The 18729-nt window shown below is 49.1% G+C and overlaps 1 protein-coding gene and 1 non-coding gene across 4 annotated transcripts in view; both read right to left on the reverse strand.

Moving 5' to 3' along the window:
* The window catches only part of DSCAML1 (DS cell adhesion molecule like 1), a 373161-nt gene that overhangs the window by 259745 nt on the left and 94687 nt on the right, over window positions 1-18729 (reverse strand). The window lies entirely within an intron of this gene.
* On the reverse strand, window positions 14825-14928 carry LOC135274669 (U6 spliceosomal RNA). The gene has a single exon (XR_010342455.1). It is a non-coding gene; the product is annotated as a U6 spliceosomal RNA (small nuclear RNA).

The following is an 18729-nucleotide window of genomic DNA, read 5'->3' on the forward strand; positions in this document are numbered from 1 at the left end:
GGGCGTCCCGGCCTGCATCCTTTCTCTAGGTCCGTGGTAGACTGGACTGCATGCCTCTAAGTTGAAAAGGCTAAGAACACAAGACCTACTGTGTGTAAAGTGCTTTGCTAGTCTCTTTGGAACACAGAGAGAAGAGCTGAGTTCAATCATCTGCGAATTTCTCAACATCGCTTCAAAGTTTGCAAAGTTCATTGACATGCAGCTCTGTATTCAAGTCTCCTGATAACCATGTAGGATATGGAAGCTCAGAGAGGTGAGTGATCAGCCCAAGGTCACACAGCTGACAGATAAAAGAGGGCTTCTGCTGCCAGGCTCTTTCCTGTACAGCAGAGGGGTCAAGCTTGTAGCTTCTGGGGCCAACTGCCTGGGCTCATATAATGACTCACTACTTACTTGAAGGATGTGTGACTTCGGGCAAGCGACTCAACCTCTCTAAGCCTTGGTTTCCTGATATGCAATGTGAGAGAAATACAGTACACATTTTTATAAGTGAGCATTGTCCGTAAAACTCCTGGCTCATAGGTGGTACCGAATAAATGTTAGCTGCCATGATTTCGTCACACAGCTGGCTGTCTCCTGTGCATCACCCCCAGCCTAGGTCCCAATACCTGCTCTCAAGGACACAGAAGGGTGGCACACATACACAGGTATGTGCACAAATGCAGGCAGATATGTGTGTGCTGTTGGCATTGTCAAGCCAGGCCGTAGTGATTTTCTTTCTTTTTTTTTTTTGGAGATGAAGTCTCACACTGTCTCCAGTCTGTGCCCATGTGCCAATCACAGGGACCCCAGCAGGGTTTGTACATGGGGAGAGCGAAAGAGGGACAGATCACACATGCTGTTTTGTGTGGATCTTTCCCTTTTCCTTCTTTCTTCCCACCTCACCTCCCGCCAGCGGCCTCTCCCACTACCAGCCAGTGCCTTGTTCAGAAGCTACCTCTTCCTCCTACACAGAAAGGTATGAAATGCACCAGTGCTTGTTTTTAGCTGAGAACAAACTGTTCACACATTTCATTAACCAAAAAAAAAAAAAAAAAAAGAGGAAGAGGGTGTGTGGGGTGAAGATGCTAGGATATCAAAACCATTTAACTCAATTATATACAGAGATGCAGAGTTAACAAGGAGGAGAGAGAGACAGAGAGAGAGAGAGAGAGAAAAGGAGAGAGAAAGAGGGATGACAGAGTTTCATTAAAAAAAGAGAAGACAGATATGGATGGAGGTGGCCCCTCCTGTCTTTGTGCTAGTTCTTCTGTGCTGATAAGATGTGTCTGTCTAATGTAAAATGTATTGCTGAATGTTAAACACTTTTAAGTCAAGAATGTAAAATTGAAAGGTGTTTGTGTCTGCTTGAGAACAAATAGAACATGAGCTGTTGAGTGGAGTCTGACCCATTTCTTCATATATCGCTGGGGCTTCACCCAGTGCACAGATCTTCAGCCAAAGGGAAAGACTGGAGTTTGCCTGATTAATTGCTCCACAGGGGAAGGAAGGCTCCAAAGTTCCCTCTTGAAGAAGCCAAAGTGGGCCCAATGGAGATGCCAGGGCCCATCCAGCCAGTGCTCTGAGCCTGTCATGGGAAAACTTGGTAGTAGAAGAGGTCCCCAATCGAGGTCCTTGACCCAGGAGGCCTGAGGCCCAAGGGCAGAGCTGGGCCAGGCCTGGAGAGTAACCAAGGCCTTCCATGGCATAGAGGCACCTAGGGATCTCCATGGGGCCTTCTTCAGGCTTCCCAGCATTCACTGGCATTGGATCACACAGCGGGCAATATAATTGCGAGGGAAGCTGTAGGAGTCAGGATTTCAGGGCTGGAAGAAATCTTAAAGGTCATTTCATCAGACTCTTTCCTTGCATAAGATGAAGCTCAGACAGGCTGTGTGATTTATCCAAGGTCACACAGAAAATGAACAGTCAGAGGTGGAATCCAGGCCTCCTGATTCCCAGAAAGCGACTACATTCATCACTCCACTCTCCCTCTCAATTCCTTATCTCCTCTCCCTACCTCTCCTGGTCAGGTTAGCAGAAAACAAGGTCAGGATGGAGGCCCAGCCAGGGTCATGGGCAGGGCATGCACAGTTGGGCCTGGGTAGAGTGATGGGGCACATATGTCCCCCGGGGCAGACCTGAGGTCCCAGTACCCCTAGGTAAGAGGGTTTGTGGTGGGATTCAGAGGGGATGGGGTTCCAGCACGGGTGCCCACATACACTCTGGAGCTCTGAGCGCCCTGGAAGGAGACGGAAAGCATGCGTACCTCTGGGTGACTTCCAGTGGTAGCTCAACCTCTCTGAGCCTTTCTTTATCTGCATACTTACCCTGCCTGGTCCTAAGGGTGTGGCTAGGTAAGCTGCAGGTTGAAAAACGTCTGGAAAGTTGTAGAGTCCTGTCATTCGTGAAGGGAGAGGATGACTGCTAGCAGTGGTGTGATGACTGTCTAGGGGCCGTGAGAACAGACATTAGCACCTGCTGCATTTGAGGTTCATTTTTGGAAAGCAGGACCTGGAAAGAGCTGGGCCCCTGAAGATTGCTATGATCTACAGCCTTGAGGATGGGAGGGAGGGTTCCGCTGTCGCATGTATGCGACTGGACCCAAAGGCAGTAAGTGTTGGGACAGGGCTGCAGGGAAGAGAAGCTGGGATTCAGAATTGAGGCACCAGGTTTCCTCCCTACCACAGGAGCCCCAGTTCCTGCCAAAGATCTCCATGAGCTGACAGGGTTGAGCCTGACCTTGAACCATGTGGAAGGATGGAGCTGGGACAGAGTGAAGGCTCTGGGAGGATCAGCCTTAGCTTAGAGTTTAGTAAATCCAGGATGTCCTGGTGCTGGTCTGTTCTCAGCATGTGGGCAGAGGTACAGTCAAGTGCTCATATCAACCTCTGTTGAGTCTCAGGTGGGAGTAGTTCCCAGAGCATAGCACAACGCATGATTGGGTCTGACCCTTCCTTTTGCAGAAGTGGTAACTGGGCCTCATCCCACCAGTGGCAGAGTCAAGAGCAGAAGCCTTTGCACTGCAGGTCTACAGCTGCCATTGCACCATCAGCCTCCCCAGCCTGGGTCCCTGCCCTACACTGCAGAGTCCTGGGCATGTGCTCCCTGGAACCCGGTGCCTCCTCTCCTTGCAAAGTCCTCTTGGCCTGGTTGTGGCCAATTCAGTCATACTCAGGTGTAAATGACTATGGCACCTTCAAGTGTCCTTTCTAGGGGGCGCTTGCATATAAAGGGAATCCAGAATTTTAAGAAAGAGGCAGGTACATGTCTGGGGATGGGAGAAAGAGGCAGAGGGGACCTCAGGACCCTCAGGGCCTCAGAGATCTGACCACAGAGGCAAGGACCACCCAGGCCACCAGGTGAAGCTCAGCTACCATAGCCTCTACAAGCCTGATGATGATGACCATGATGATGATGACGGTAACTCACATTTATTTAGCTCACTCTTTACACCTTGGATCTAAGAACCGGTGACTCAAGCACTGAGTGGGAAAGTGGATATGACACATTGAATGTGTCTTTCCTCTTTAGGATTCTGAGTCTGTGACCGTGAGGATTTGCTGGCCGCGGATAGGCTCTTATTAACCCCATCTCTGCAGAGCTGCAGACACAGGGGTACCCCAGATGTCCACGTGCAGAATGTGTATGGCGGCAGGGATAGGGTCAAGGACTGGGGGAGGATTTACAAGAGGAGAGAGAAGAGGAGAAGGAGGAGAGGCCAGAGGGGGAAGAGGCAAGCCAAAGAGATCACAGGTAAAGAAGTTTAAGGAGGAGGGAGAAGTCAGGGGCTATTTGGACTTGGGAGCCACTCTGCATTTATTTTTTTATTTTTGAATTTTGTTAGAGACAAGATCTGGCTCTGTCATTTAGGCTGGAGTGCAGTGGTGTGATCATGGCTGACTGCAGCTTTGAATTCCTGGGATCAAGTGATACTCCCACCTCAGCCTCCCAAGTTGCTAGGACTACAGGTGTGCTCCACCATGCCTGGCTATTTAAATTTTTTTTTTTTTTTTTTAAAGATATGGGGTCTTGCTATTTTGCCCAGGCTGGTCTCAAACTCCTGGGCTCAAGCAATTCTCCTGCCGCAGTCTCTGAAAGTTCTGGGATTATGGGTGTGAGCCACCACACCCAGCCTAATCTGCTAATTCTTTGCAATATTTTGTTTCAATAATTTTAAATCCCTAATTATTTGCAATATTTTGTTTCAATAATTATTTTTTTGAGCATCTACTATGTACCCAACAGTGTATGGCACACTGAACACTCTTCTAAGATTAATATTAGCATTCTGTTTGAAAAGTGAGGAAATCAGAGCTTAGAAGTGTAGCCTCTCTAGGCAGTAAGAGAAGAAATTCAGATTCTGAATAATTAACACAACTGATAAGGGCAGATTAATAGATGACGCATGTCCTGCATTCCTACACAAAGTTCCCAGAGAGCTTAGGGGAAAGAGGGCTGGGTAGTCTGGACCTTGGATCTGACCACACTTGTCCTCATGGCCATATGGGCCACGTGGTCCAAGTAACAAGGATATCTACAGGCAGCCCTGCCAGGAACCCAGGCAGCTTCTCCTGCAGACCCGGGATGAGCATGGGCCAAGCCATTCCCCTGCTCCATGACAGCTGTCGGAAGAAGGAGGGAGGAAGAAGCGCTTATTCAGACGACTGGGCGGGGAGAGAACGCCAGAACTGGCAGAAGGGGAGGGAAGAATGGAACTCTCGGTAGCAGCAGCAATACAGGAAAAACAATAGTGTCTGGGATGATAACGACTTAGAAAATTTGGAGCATAAAACTACTATAGAGGTGCCAACCCCGAGGGGCAGAGCAGGCAGGGACAGAGCTGGCTGTGCCCATGAACCATCAAGGATGGTGCCAGCCTGCCGATCCCCTCCCGTCTCCAAGCAGTGGGGAGAGGGAGCATTCTGTTCTCCAGGCTGTGCCCAGGCCAGGCCTGCTATTTGCTGACAACGGCCTTAGTCCTAGCAGGACAAGAGTTGGGAAGGATGGGGAAGAGAAGCAGCTCCCTTCTCACCTCCTCAGCCCAACATCAGCCAGGCAGGGAGAAGAGCCACCTGTCCCTGCCTCCTCCCCACATAGACCTGCAGCTCCCATCTTTAAGAGCAGTGGGAAGAACCCAGGACCAGGAGGCAGGGAATGGGGCTCTGGGCTGGGCTCCACCAAGGACATGCTGTGTGACCTTGGGCAGGTCCCCCAGCCTCTCTGTGTCTTGTATCCGAAGGGAGCAATGCATGCCCACCTTACCGGCCTTAAAGAGCCATGAAGAAAGGCTGCGGGATGCTTCGTAGAGGCTGAAGGCCCTAGATGAATGTACAGTCTAATCACCAGCATCTTCGAAATGCTTCCACTAAGTGCTGAATGCTATCCCAGGTTACACAAATAGTCTTCTTTTCCCTTTTTAACCAAGGTCATCCTAACCAGGCCAGGGATTGGCTCTGCCCTGCTGGCAACCTCCATACTTCCCATGGAAAGTGAGTAACCCTTTCAGCTCTTGCCTACCAGGTATCATTGAGGACACCAGCCCTATGAAGGGGCAGGTTCTGAGTAGCAGAGACCCCTTCCCTGCCTCATAGCTCCAGGGAAGCAGCACAGCCAGCATCCTCCCCCCATCTTCCCAGGGGTTTCTGTTTCCAGGTACCCTTACAACAGCTGCTGGACAGAGGCCTCATCACCAAAATTTTTACTGATGAGAAAACTGAGACTCACAGAGGCCAAGGAATTCACAGGCGGAGACAGAGTGGTTCTAGACAGAAATGTTGAAGGGACCCATACAAAGAAGCTGAAAGAAGCAGGGCTGTTTGTGTGTTGCTTTTATGTTTGCTTTGCTTTCTCTGTGTTTTCTAAGCCTCGCTACTTGAAGTGTGCTGTGCAGGACAGCATCACCCGGGAGCTGGTCAGAAATGCAGACTCTCAGGTCCTGCCCTGAGAAATCAGAGTCTGTCTGATAACACAATCCTTCGGGGATTTGTAGGCATGCTGAAATGTGAAAAGGATAGTAATACATAGCAAGAAAGACTGGGTTAGCTATAAAGACAAACTTTCTGCCAGCAGGGCATGCAATATGTTTCTGGAAACTCCTTCCCTGGGGAAGGAAGGGATGAGGTCAGGGCAGAGATCCTCAGCTTCTGGGGTGCTTGGATAAGATACATGGCAGGGGGTGAAGGAGATGACTGCTCTGGGATCCATGTCATGGGCTACTCAGGAGCCTCCCAAGGAGGAAGCCAAGCAGGTCCCACACCCTCCTGGAGCTTCCCTGACTGCTGGAGACCTGGATTCAAATGCAGCTGCCTCTGTCGAGCTGAGACCAGCAGGCTTAATTCACATTCTCCTGGAGGATAGGTATTTGCATCAGAAATTACCCTGGAACTTAATTCTGCATAATGTTGCTCAGAAAAACGACACCCCTGAAACTCTTTGCCGAGGCCAATAATAACATAACTGCGGAGAGAAATAATGAATAGGAGCAGGGGGAAAGGGAAAGTCAAGGAGGTGGGGACGGGGGAAGGGAGAAGAGACAGGCTTCTAGCCGGAGGTGTTCTTGTCTTCTCATCAAGCCGCCAGCATGCTGCCAGCACCTAGTAGGCACTCCAGAAATAGTGTTCAAAAGCCAGAGACTATACTGGGAAAAACAAAACCTAACACAATGAAGTAAAGCTGAAGACAGAGCCGCTCCAGTTCATTAACTAAGAAAACTATTAAGCAATTCATTAATCCAACCATTTATTTGTTCAACAGCTTCTACCGAGTACCCATTAAGAGCCAGGCACTGCGCTGGGCACTGTGATCCCTGCTGTCCTGGCCAGTTCCAGTCCTGGGCTCTGAGCGCCTTATGCCCAAACCCAGCACGGGGAAGTCCCCAGCAAGGTTCCTACCCCAGGAAGCTTAAAGTCCAAAACCAGCACCCAGGTAGGCTTGGTAAGTGACTACAGTCCTCCCAACAGATGGGTCTCCAGGTTGCCCTCGGGGGCCTTTCAATATCAATTGCATTGGATATGGCGGTGGTCATGGGATTTCCTTGAGGCCTGTACACCTCTGAGATTTCAGAGCTGGAAGGAGGACTAGGGATCACCTAGCCATCTCCATTTATTTTACAGACAGGATGTGAGGTTCAGAGAGGTAGTGAGACATGTCCAAGGCTCCCAGCCAGTTGATGGCAGAGCCGGAGGAAGCACCCACCCACCCCTGGACCATGCTGCACCCCTTTCTGGAAGGAGGGGACGTGGGATCTAGTTCCTGGGGCAGGCAGGTTACACTTATTCTCATGTTATCATCTGGAAACAGAAAAAGGGAACTTTTCAGTAGTTCTCACTCTGTGCTTCACAAAGGTACCTCAGGGAACCCTGGGAGGGAAGAGGGTATGAAAGAGGAAAGGGGCAGAGCAGTGGGGCTCTGGGCTCACCCTGCTTCCATCAGAGCAGCTGCCTTGTTCACTGGCTCCCATGAGACTGTTGGTTTGAAGCAAAGATTCCACAGCTAAAACCTCAAACCAAAACAACTAGCCAGAAAACCTTTCCAGGCTCCCATGACATGTGTTTTGCTCTTCGAGATTACAAAGGACAGGATCTCTGTCCTCCAGATGTGTACACTACATTTTACGAGGGAGGAAATGCACACATGCGAATAGACTTGAAAATCCCCAGGAAACTGCCTTTGGGGCAACAACGAATGGGCTGTCTCAGGAGTAAGCCCAAAGTGACCAGGGCCAAGGATGACATGTTACATGTAGAAGCAGATGGGCAGCTTCTCTGCACACAGGGGTCCTAGAGAGATGGACCTCCTTGAAAACACAAGGAGAAGGGAGAGGTAAGTCAGAGTAACAGGGACCCTGGAGCTTCCCACTTTCTTCCTTTGGGGACCTACCCAGGCTGTAAGTACCACCCCACCCGTTGCCACCAGCCTCCCCCCTCCCACCGACTCAACCCAATTATGTGTGTTTACATTATGGTTACGTATAATTCTGCCATTTATGTTCAGTTGCAGGCTTCTCTGTGTGCTCATAAAATATTAACATTGGAGGGCTGCTTGTTGCAGAAATGTTTATAATTTCTCTTCCCCATTATGGGCTTATTAATGATAATAATGCCGTTTCCCTGCTTAGGAGCCGGGGCTACCGAACGGCAATCACTCACCATAGCTGAAATATGACAGTGGGAAGTAGGATTCGTTCCCTGCTCGGCGTTTAATCTTAATAACATTTTATCTTGGACGACAAGTGTGTGTAATGTTGTTTAAAAGCCATGACTACATCGACACTACACGTTCAGAAAAAGGAACAGGGGAGGGGCTGGGAGAGGCTGTTTCTCCTCTCTTCTGCTCTACCTCCTCTCCCCAGGGGGGTTTTGCTCACAACTTTCATTTCCACAAGCTCTGGCTTTCAGAGATGGGAGTGGAATCCCACCCAAGGGTGAGCAAGGCTGCAGGGGGCCTTACTGCAGGAGGATACCACCTTCCACCCAGCCCGAGTTCAACATTTCCACTCCGAAATGACGTTTCTTTCTTTCTTTTTTTTTTTAAGCTGTGAAAATGAAAAGGACTTTATATCAGCCTTTGAAAACACAACTACCTCAAATGGGCTCTATTAAAAATAAATACATCCATTTCATGGAGAGCTGGGCCTGGAGGGGTGTGAAATCTTTATGTCTTGGTGCAGAGGGACACGCAAGGTGTCCTTTCCCTAAGGCAAGATTCCTAACCTTGGGCGCGGTGCCGTTCTCGCTGCTCGCTCCTCGCCTCAGCCTGGCCTCTCCTTGCCTCCCCGCTGCTTGGTCGTCTCCTCCTCTGCTTTTCCAGACTTCTTTGCAGTTTGCTAAATCAACCCCTTTTGTCTCCTTCTTGCTTACGGTGACTGAGAGCAGGAGAGACCCCCACCTTTTGCCTGTCACTTCCTCCACCCCCACAGTCTCACTTGGAGCCGTTCTGAGTGGGTTTTGTCTGAGATACGAAAAGGTAAAGGGCTTGTCTGTTCTACTCTCTCTCCCATCCCTCCCCAAAACACACTCAGGATAGAGCTCTGTCCATGGTAGGTACTCGATAACTGGATGATGTTCTTTGGGATTTTAAACTACAGCTATCACTTAGCTTGAATCATGGGCCGAGAAAAGGGAGGTCTGGTTTTAAAAATGTATGCAGGCACATACAGTCATAACAGTTATGGTTCTGTAATTAGAATAATAATCACAATCACAATAAAAATCAGAAGCTGATCACTAGAAGGGACCTTCAAGAGCACCTCAATCGTTTCCCCTTTGCTTCCCTGTCCGAGGGGCATCCAGGCCCTGCTCGCACACCTTCAGCGATGGGAAGCTCATGACTTGCACGGATGTATTTATTGCTGGATGGGGATACTCCATTGAAATGACTCCCCTGAATGGAATGGAACTAAAATCGGCTGTGCTACAGCTCCCAAGTTCTGCCCTCTGAAGTCTGTGAAACTGGTCTACTTCCCCCACGCACACGAAGACTACCCTTTCATTTTCCTGTGTTTCTCATTAGACAGTATTTCCAGACCCCTCACCATCTTGAGTGCCCGCTTCCAACATGTACAGTTTGTCAAAGTCCCTCCAAAAGTGTGATGCTCACAACTGGAACCTGGGCTCTGATGTGGTCTGACCAGCACAGGGTGTGGGAAGCATTCCGTCCTCTGCTTTGAAATCTAACTTTAATTCAGCTCAAGAAAGATCTTCAAGCATCTTGCTGCAGCATTTTAGCAGCCAGCCAAGATGCCCTAAGATCCTCTTGTTACCAACTCTAACCTTTACTATCTGAACCTACATCAAGTCAAGTGTTCCCCAATCTGTACTTAAGGAATTGATTTTTTGGAAACCTCAGTGCAAGACTTTCCATTTGTTCCCGTTAAGATCCTTCTCCTTACTTTCATCCCATCATTCCAGTCTGAAAGGTGTTTCGGATCTCAATTCTGGAGTCCCACACATCGGCTCTCCCTTCTGCATTCTGTGTCATTCACTTATTTGAAAAACATGCCTTCTGGGTTTTACTCCAAAGCTTGATAAATGACTGAATGGGCAGGGTCAAGGATCACGCCCTGCGCCCCACCGTTTGACATCTCTCTCCAGGAACACATCAGCTTGTTAGACTACATTCTTTGGACATGATTGTTCAGCCATTGACAAACCAACGGACGCTGGGAAAAGCCTGTGTCAGCATGGGCTCCAGAGCTGGAAGAATAAATTCTGGGCCCCGTGATGCTACTAATAAGCTGCATTTTTGAAAAGGAAAACAAGCTCTTCGGGCCTCAGTTTCTTACCTCTTCTAGCTGAAGAAACTTAGGGGCTATCCAATCTAAGCCTCTCATATTACAGGTAAAGAAACTGAGACCCCAAAGGTTCATTTTAATGGGTCAATGACTATCTTCCCACCATATTTCTCAGCCTAGCCCACAAGGACGTAGTCAGAGACTGTCAAAAGCCTCATTCAAATCAAGACATCCTGTGGCCATCATGTTCTCTTCTTGTCCACTCCAGTGTCCTTATGCAAACAGGAGATGCCATTTTTGACATGACTTGTTTTGAATGTACGAACGGGTTCTTTTCTCAGTGAAGTGTGGCTTTGTGTAGCAGATGATGGTTTCCCTCCCTCTGTCATTTTAGGTTCTAAGTATAGCACTTTAGGAGGCCAAGGTGGGTGGATCACTTGAGGTCAGGAGTTCGAGACCATGCTGTCCAAGATGGCTAAACCCCATCTCTACTAAAAATACAAAAATTAGCCCAGCATGGTGGAATGTGCCTATAATCCCAGCTAGTTGGGAGGCTGAGGCAGGAGGAGAATCACTTGTACTGGGAAAGTGGAGGTTACAGTGAGCTGAGATAGTGCCATTGCACTCCAGCCTGGACAACAAGTAAGACTCCATCTTAAGAAGAAAAAAAAAGTACTCTCCTGAAACCTGTTCTGTTTATGTCTCAAAATAAAGGGAAACTAGCATTTATAGAGTGCCTACAAGGCGCTATGCCCCCAGACCAACTCCTTTCACATGAATGCTGGGCTCTGGAGATCCACAGCTGAGAAAAGCAAAGTCTCTGCCTATCTAGCCAAGGAGGCGTACACTTAAACAATTAACCATAATATGGTGTGCTAAGTGCCACGCTGGTGACTTGAACTAACTTAGATGAGAACCCACTGGAGGGAGCCATCCTGGTTAGGGGTTGAGGAAAGCATCATGGAATAGATAGATCTTGAACTCTCTGCTCTGTGGTACAGATATGAATGTATGATTTCCTTCCAGGGACTTGTGAATAGTTAACATGAAGGAAGCCCAGGGTGCAGGTGGGTGGCAGGTGAAGTATGTAATCAAAGATGAGGCCGGAGGTGCACTGGAGCCAGGCTGTGCTGGCCTTGGGTGCCTGCTAAGGACTTGACCTTCAGCCTTTAGGTGATTGGAAGACAGGGAATGTACACAGTATGATAGACAGGACTTTAGGAAGATGCTTGGCAGCTGTGTCATGGATGGATTAGAGGGAAAACAACAGAAGCAACACAATAAGAGCTCAAGGGAGATGTTACAAGGTCCTAAACAAAAGCAGTAACAGCAGGAAAGAAGAGAGAGAAAGAGTCCACAGCTACTGAGAGGGTAGATTCAAGAGGACTTGGTTATCCATGAGGCTTAGGGATGTGAGAAAGACAAAAACCTCACAGATGATGTTTTCCATGATCTCTGTCTTAAATAAAAGGGCAGATCATTTTTCTTTTCTAACCAACCTGTAAGAATAGATTTGAAATGACCAAGGTGGCCATGAGCACATTTCAGGACATGCTGAGCATGGTAGGAACTGCAGATGTGTGTGTTGGGTCATCAGTGTTCCGAGGGTGGTTAGAATCAGAGCAGGTAAACTTGTCCAGAGAACACATGTAGAACAAGACAAGAGGGTTCGGGCCAGAGCCAGGGAGAAGCCATCATGCAGGGGGTAGACACAAGGAAGAGCTCACGAAGACGATCTGAGGAAGGGTTAGAGGAGAGCCGGCGGAGCGGTACCATGAAACCCCAAAAAGCGAATTCCAAATGCCACAGCTCTGAGGGTGTACACAGAGATCCAGAGGATGAGCATCCTAAGAAGTGACATTGGGGGAGTCAGTGGGAACGACAGAGAGACTTCTTTCCTGATTGGAAGACTGGGTGGTTGCAATGAGCCTGGGTTTAAATTCTGGCACCCCCACTTAAAGCCCTGTGATGCTGGGTAAGTTATTCATTCAAGCAGCCTCAGTTTCTTCAACTATAAAATAAAGATAACAGCAAGGCCTACCTTGTAGGTTGTTGTTAGGATTAAATATGATGAGTAAAGCATTTAGAACATGTAATAGCTGCTCAATAAATGTCAGCAAAAACAAATTTGGAGCTTTAGTGAAAAGGCCATTGGAGAAGTGGAGGGATCATTGGAGAAGTGGTTGAAAAACAAGGTATCATAAGTAGAATTATTAGAAGATTTATACATGGCAAAAGCTGAAGAAAAAGGGAGAGTAGGTGAGGAAGGAAAGGTTAGCGAGTAATCCTTAAAGATGAAGGGAAATCCTGGATGACACAGGGAGACAGGAGCAAGAAGCTTAGCACGGGGCATGGCTGCTTCAAGTTTTCAAACAGGAGGCTACTTCAGGGAGACAGATGGGAAAGTTGAGCTGGTCCCCACCTGATGCCTTGATCTCTTCAGTGGTGGGGAGGGCATCTCACCCCTGAGTGAGATGTGAGCTGGTTTGGGGTATTGTGAGGGGAAGAGACTTGGAATAGCTGTTAAGGAAAATGAAGTGGCAATTGAAGAAAAGCATTTGCAAGGAGAACTAGGGATATCTCTCAGGGCAGAAATCATAAATGCATAAAGTCCTCTTTGAAGATTATTTACTGAAGAAAAACGGGTTAGTGTTTCGCCTGTTTCAGTTTGGTCACTGGCTAATGTGAAACTGCCTTCCTGGGGAGGCTGCGCTTCTCCTCCCCGCAGGCCCTCCAGGGTGGGTGCAGAGCCCAGGGACACTCATCTCACTGCCTGGCCTGGGAGCAGCAGCTGGCCAGGACCGTTTCCCCTTGTCTGTGCTTCCCCAGTGCTTAGCAGGGTGCCCGGTACAGCAGAGAGGTTCCCAAACACCTATTTAATTGCTCTCCTGTTTGTTATCTGGCTTCACAGGGGGGCTGGAAATGCTGATCTCCCAGTTATAACCACGAGCTTAGTGCTCACTATTCAGCTCACTTCCAGTGCATTCAGTCCCTGCCCAACACCTTGGAAAAGGACATCTCCCATGCTCGCCCATTAATAGTACAACCTCCCTTGTCATCTGAGGCAGCTGCTGGCATTTAAGCAGCCTGAAAGCCCCACCTCCTCTACAGAGTCTTCAGAGACTAATATGGGAGCTAACATTTAACAAGGGCCTTCTATTTGCTAAGAACTTCCTTAGGCACATCGCAGATTGCTTTTAGCTTTGTAATGGCTCTGGTAGTGTTTGTATTGTCATCTCATTTTATCAGTAAGGAAACCATGGCTCAGAGAGGTTAGATCACTTGTCCAACATCATACAGCATTGAGTCAGCAGCACTGGGATCAAACTGAAATTTGGCTGACTCCTGTTCTGTGCTCAGTCTTCTGCACCAGGCCACCTGCCTCACATAGCTCCTTTTCTTTCTTTCTTTTTTTTTTTTGAGACAGAGTTTCGCTCTTGTTACCCACGTGCAGTAGTGCGATCTCGGTTCACCGCCACCTCTGCCTCCTGGGTTCAAGCAATTCTCCTGCCTCAGCCTCCCAAGTAGCTGGGACTACAGGCGCGTGCCACCATGCCCAGCTAATTTTTGTATTTTTAGTAGAGACGGGGTTTCACCTTGTTGACCAGGATGGTCTCGATCTCTTGACCTCGTGATCCACCCGCCTCGGCCACATAGCTCCTTTTCTTGTAAGGGTTCCCTCTGGCAGTTTTCTGGTTTCTAACCTCTGTGTTCCAGATGTTGGTCCTGCCCTGTTGCATACACTGATGGGAAGAGCCAACATAAAGACTCTCAGGCAAACCTGGAATGGATCTGTGTGTCTCGCTCTTCTCTTATGGTAGTCCTTGACTTTTCCCCCCACTTGTTTATTACGGCAAAATATGCGTAACATAAAATTTACCATCCTAACTGTTTTTACCTACCATTCGGTAGTGTTAAGGACATTTATATTGTTGTGCAGTCACCACCGTCATCCATTTCCAGAACTCTTCATCTGGCAGATGAAACTCTGTAACCATTTAACACTCACTCCCCATTCCTTGCTGCCCCAGCCCCTGGCAACCGCCCTTCTACTATCTGTCTCTAGGAATCTGAGTATTCTAGGCACCTTGCATAAGTGGAATCATACAGTATTTGTCCTTTTGTGACTGGCTTGTTTCACTTAGCATAATGTCCTCAAGTTTTTCAATTTTTTCTTTTTTTTTTTTTTTGACAGAGTCTTACTCTGTTGCCAGGCTGGAGTGCAGTGGCATGATCTTGGCTCACTGCAACCTCCACCTCCCGGGTTCAAGCGATTCTCCTGCCTCAGCCTTCCAAGTAGCTGGAACTACAGGTGTGCGCCACCATGCCCAGCTAATTTGTGTATTTTTAGTAGAGATGGGGTTTCACCATGTTGGCCAGGATGGTCTCTCCATCTCTTGACCTCATGACCTGCCCTCCTCAGCCTCCCAAAGCGCTGGGATTACAGGCATGAGCCACCGCACCCGGCCAGAATTTCCTTCTTTTTAGAGGCTGAATGGTATTCCATGGTGTGGCTGTACCACATTTTGTTCAGCTGCTCACACTTCCATAGACCCTTGGGTTGTTTCCACGTTTAGCTATTGTGAAGACTGCTGCTGTGGGCATGGGTGTGGAAATTGACCCTGCATTCAATTCTTCTTTTTTTTTCTTTTGGGGCCATGCTAATCTTCTCTGTATCGTTCCAATTTTAGTATATGTGCTGCCGAAGCGAGCACTGCATTCAATTCTTTCGGGAATCTACCCAGAACCGGAATTGCTGGATTGTATGGGAATTTTATGTTTACTATTTTGATGAGAGTGACAAATTACATAACGGGTACCATGTATACTCTTCCGGTGACAGCTCCACTAAAGGCCCAGCCTTCACTGCCATGTAACAGATACATGCAAAAAGGAACTGCACTGCACCTGTACATCCTCAATCTATAAATATTAAAAAAAAATTTTTAGGAACTATCATATTGTTTTCGAGAGAGACTACACAATTTTACATTCCCATCAATAGCACACAGGGTCCCAATTTCTCCTCATCCTTGCCAACACTTATTATTTTCTGTTTTTTTAAAAATAGTAGTCACTTTAATGGGTGTGAAGTGGCACCTCATTGTAATTTTGATCTTAATTTAATTATCACCTGACGACTGATGTTGAGCGTCTTTTCATGTGCTTACTGGCTACCTGTATATCTTTTTGGAGTAATGTGTACTCAATCCATTTCTGAATCTGGTTGTTTTAAACAATGATGTTTTTGGAAACCCCAGTCCTCTGCCCTGTATACCACAGCCCCACACATATTCCCAGGACAGTTCACTGGCAGCCTAGATGGTGGGGTGCTCTGAGGGAGAAGAAGGTATTCCATTGTTCTGCCCCATCCACCTAGTTTTGCCAAGCACATAACACTATGCACAATGCCATGCTCTAGGGCTAAGGCACCGTGAACCTCTGTGAACCTATAAATATTACCTGAAGACGTAATTCATCAAGTCAGTATGACTCACAGAACTTTAGCTTGAATTCCTAAATCTGTGTAGCTGCCTGGGATACATCCCTCCAGAAAAGGGGCACAGGATGGGCAGGTCCTGGTGAGGGAGCGGCAGGCCCTGGTGACACCCAGCAATGAAGGGAGGAGAAGAGACTGGACAGCAAGCATACGGATTGACCAACAGGGTCTGAGCAGACAAAGGCAGGGGCTACCGAAGGCGGCAGTGAAGCAGAACCTGTGGGGGACAGCTCTGGCCTTGGTGGATGCCCCCAGGAGGAATTATTACACAGGGAGGGGGCTGTAGCACACGGATCTGTCTCAGATGGGAAGAGGAGTTAGGTCCAGGTGAGTGGCTCACACTTGAGAATGTAAATAGGAACTTTGGGCTTAATGAGGCCACCCCAGAGCAGAGGGCAGGGTGGGAGTTGCAAGGAACGGACAGATGCCAAAGTCCAAAGGGAGATGACACAGGAAAACAGGCGGTGGCCGTCATAGGAGAGTGCTGTGCAGAACTCCGTTCCAGGGAGAAGAGCTGGGAGGAGTCTGGTGGGCAGACCATCTTCCATATCCACATGCCCCGCAGCTTCACACCAAGACCTGGAGCTCTCAGCCTGCTCCCCGCTGACTAGTGAGCACCCAAAGGCACGGAGCCCGGCCATCCCAACCAGTACCCACACGGGGTCTGAAATCTCCCCCATCTACTTCTGCTCCGTCCCCACTTTATGTTCCACAGAACTTTCTCCCAGTCAGTCAGCTGCACATTAATTGCGTCAGACATCTGCTTGTTAGAGGACCCAAACAGACACGAGATAGTCAAAGAGACACCCGACATACACATATACTCTACGCAGCCCTCTCCCCTCCTAGGTTCAATCTCACCATCACTTCCAGAGGCTGAATGATCACCAAAACGGGGCAGCCTAAACTGACAGAGGGTAGAGAGTTAGTAACAAAAAGCATGGCGCAAGGGCGGGCAGTGACCAGTATTCAGTTTTGGGTGGGTAGGAGGTCAATAATGAGACCTGGTGCTTGTGTGGTGTCCTTCATCTTTTGGGAGCTCACAAGTTGGAAGGATGGTTCAGAAGCCTGGCCAGATTCAACTCTGAATCCAAGGGGCCTTGGATGGTGCCTGGCGACTGCCCAATGGGTGTTTGAAGAATGAATGAGTTTATTAATCATAACAGTGCTCTAGATGTTCCCAAATCTTTTCAAGTCTATCTGCAGCCCCAGGAAGTAGGATGGGCAGAGCGGGTCTCAAAAATGCTAAACTGAGGTTCAGAGAAGTCTACTACAGGAGTCCACTGCAGCCCGGGGGCTCCTTCCAGAAGGTCAGACCACGCCGCACCACAGCCTATTCCTCCTTCATGCCAAGAAAGCCCTTTCACCCAGAGTCCCTGGGACATGGCCCTTGCTCCCCAGCACTCTTGTGACCACTAGGACAGCCCAGCCAGTTCCAACCCACATCCGGAGAAGCAGCAGCTCCCAGCCAGCAAAAGGCTGGTGTTGGGCCAGAAGTAGCACACGTGAGGCCAGCTAGCTAGTGACTGACCTGCCTTGAACTATCAATAACTAACACCTTGATCGTGACAAGCCGGGCTCCTAGGATGGCTCTCGGGAGCATTGATCAGTGTGGAGAAGCAAGAAGTTGACTCCCTGGCTGGAGTGGCAACTTCTTCAGTGATGGAGACAGGTCTGTGCCAGATTCTCTCCCCCACACACTGGACCTCTGCCAGGAGTAGAAGCTCTAACATGAACTGGGGGCTTCCCCTCCGCCCAGCCAGAAGCAGAGCAGGCACTTCTATAATGTTTTAACAATACTGCAAGCCACAGGACCACTACCAGAGACGGAGCTGGTCAGGGTTCACCGGGCACACTTAAACAAAGCGTTTGAGGTCCTGCCTCCTGAGACAGCACAGATTTCACTTTACTTTCTCTTATTTTTAAATTTGGCAAAACCGAAGGAGAGGCAACTGGCGGGTAGGGAGGCCTGTGCTTTGCCGAACAATGATACCACCCTGGGCGGGATCATCCCCGAGAGAATAGACAGCCGCCAGAGACAAACAGGCTTTGAGAACCCGCTTATGGTCAATTAAAAATCCCAATTAACACTTCTGAAAAATAGTTCAATATTTGCCACTGAGCTCAGGATGGGATGCATCTGGAGGTACACAGGCAGTCCTCTTCGGAGGAGGAAGAGCTGGCTGTGGCTGGGGAGGAGCCACGGGGGCTGCTGCGCAGAGATCCCCCTCTGAAAGCCAGTGCGGGGTGAGGAAGGCCTGTGTCTCCATCCCATTCTCACTTCCCTGTGGCTATTCCCGCGTCTTCAAACAAAAATGCCATGTGAGGAGCACACCCTGCTGCTGGGCACAGGCCTTCTAGCCCACTCCTTCTTGTCTGTCACCTACGGATCCTTGGTGATGCTGTTCTGGTGCCTGGTTCTAAGTACTCATCCTGCTACCCTCATGCCTGGTGACCTGGATGTCCTGGGGATGTCACCCCTGCACTCAGCCTCATAAGCCCCAGACCTCATGCCCACGGCAGATGTACGCAGGGCACACGGTGCTGGTGCCAGGTGCGGGGCAGCCGCGGTTGCTGTGGTGCTTCACACCCCTCCAGTCACGCAGTCCTGTGGATCCACCCCCTGACCTGGGACGAAGCCGGCTTCTCCGCCCCTCCTCCCAACACCTCTGTCAGGCCCTGGCCACTTCCTGTGCGGCTGCCTCTTTCCTGCCTGGCTCCCCAGTCCACCCTCTTTCCTGCTGCTAGAATGATCTCTCTCAAATGCAAATAGGATCCTGTGGGTCTCCCTGCTGAACACAATTCAATGGCCTGAATTGCTTTTAGGAAAAGTTCAATCGCTTTGATGAGGTGCAGAAAACCCTTTGTGACCCTGGTTGGCCTCTGTCTTCCTCTTCCTTATCCTTGTCACCGCCGTACTCCCACACCTCCATCCACTGCCCCTGAGGGCCCTAGAACATGATGCCTTCCTATGGCATGTTTCTTCTGCTGGGATGGTCCTTCCTCTCTCTCTCTC

The sequence above is a fragment of the Aotus nancymaae genome, unplaced genomic scaffold (assembly GCF_030222135.1).
Source record: "Aotus nancymaae isolate 86718 unplaced genomic scaffold, 86718_ANA_hifiasm-v0.15.2.pri h1tg000012l, whole genome shotgun sequence".
NCBI classification, from domain to species: Eukaryota; Metazoa; Chordata; class Mammalia; order Primates; family Aotidae; genus Aotus; species Aotus nancymaae.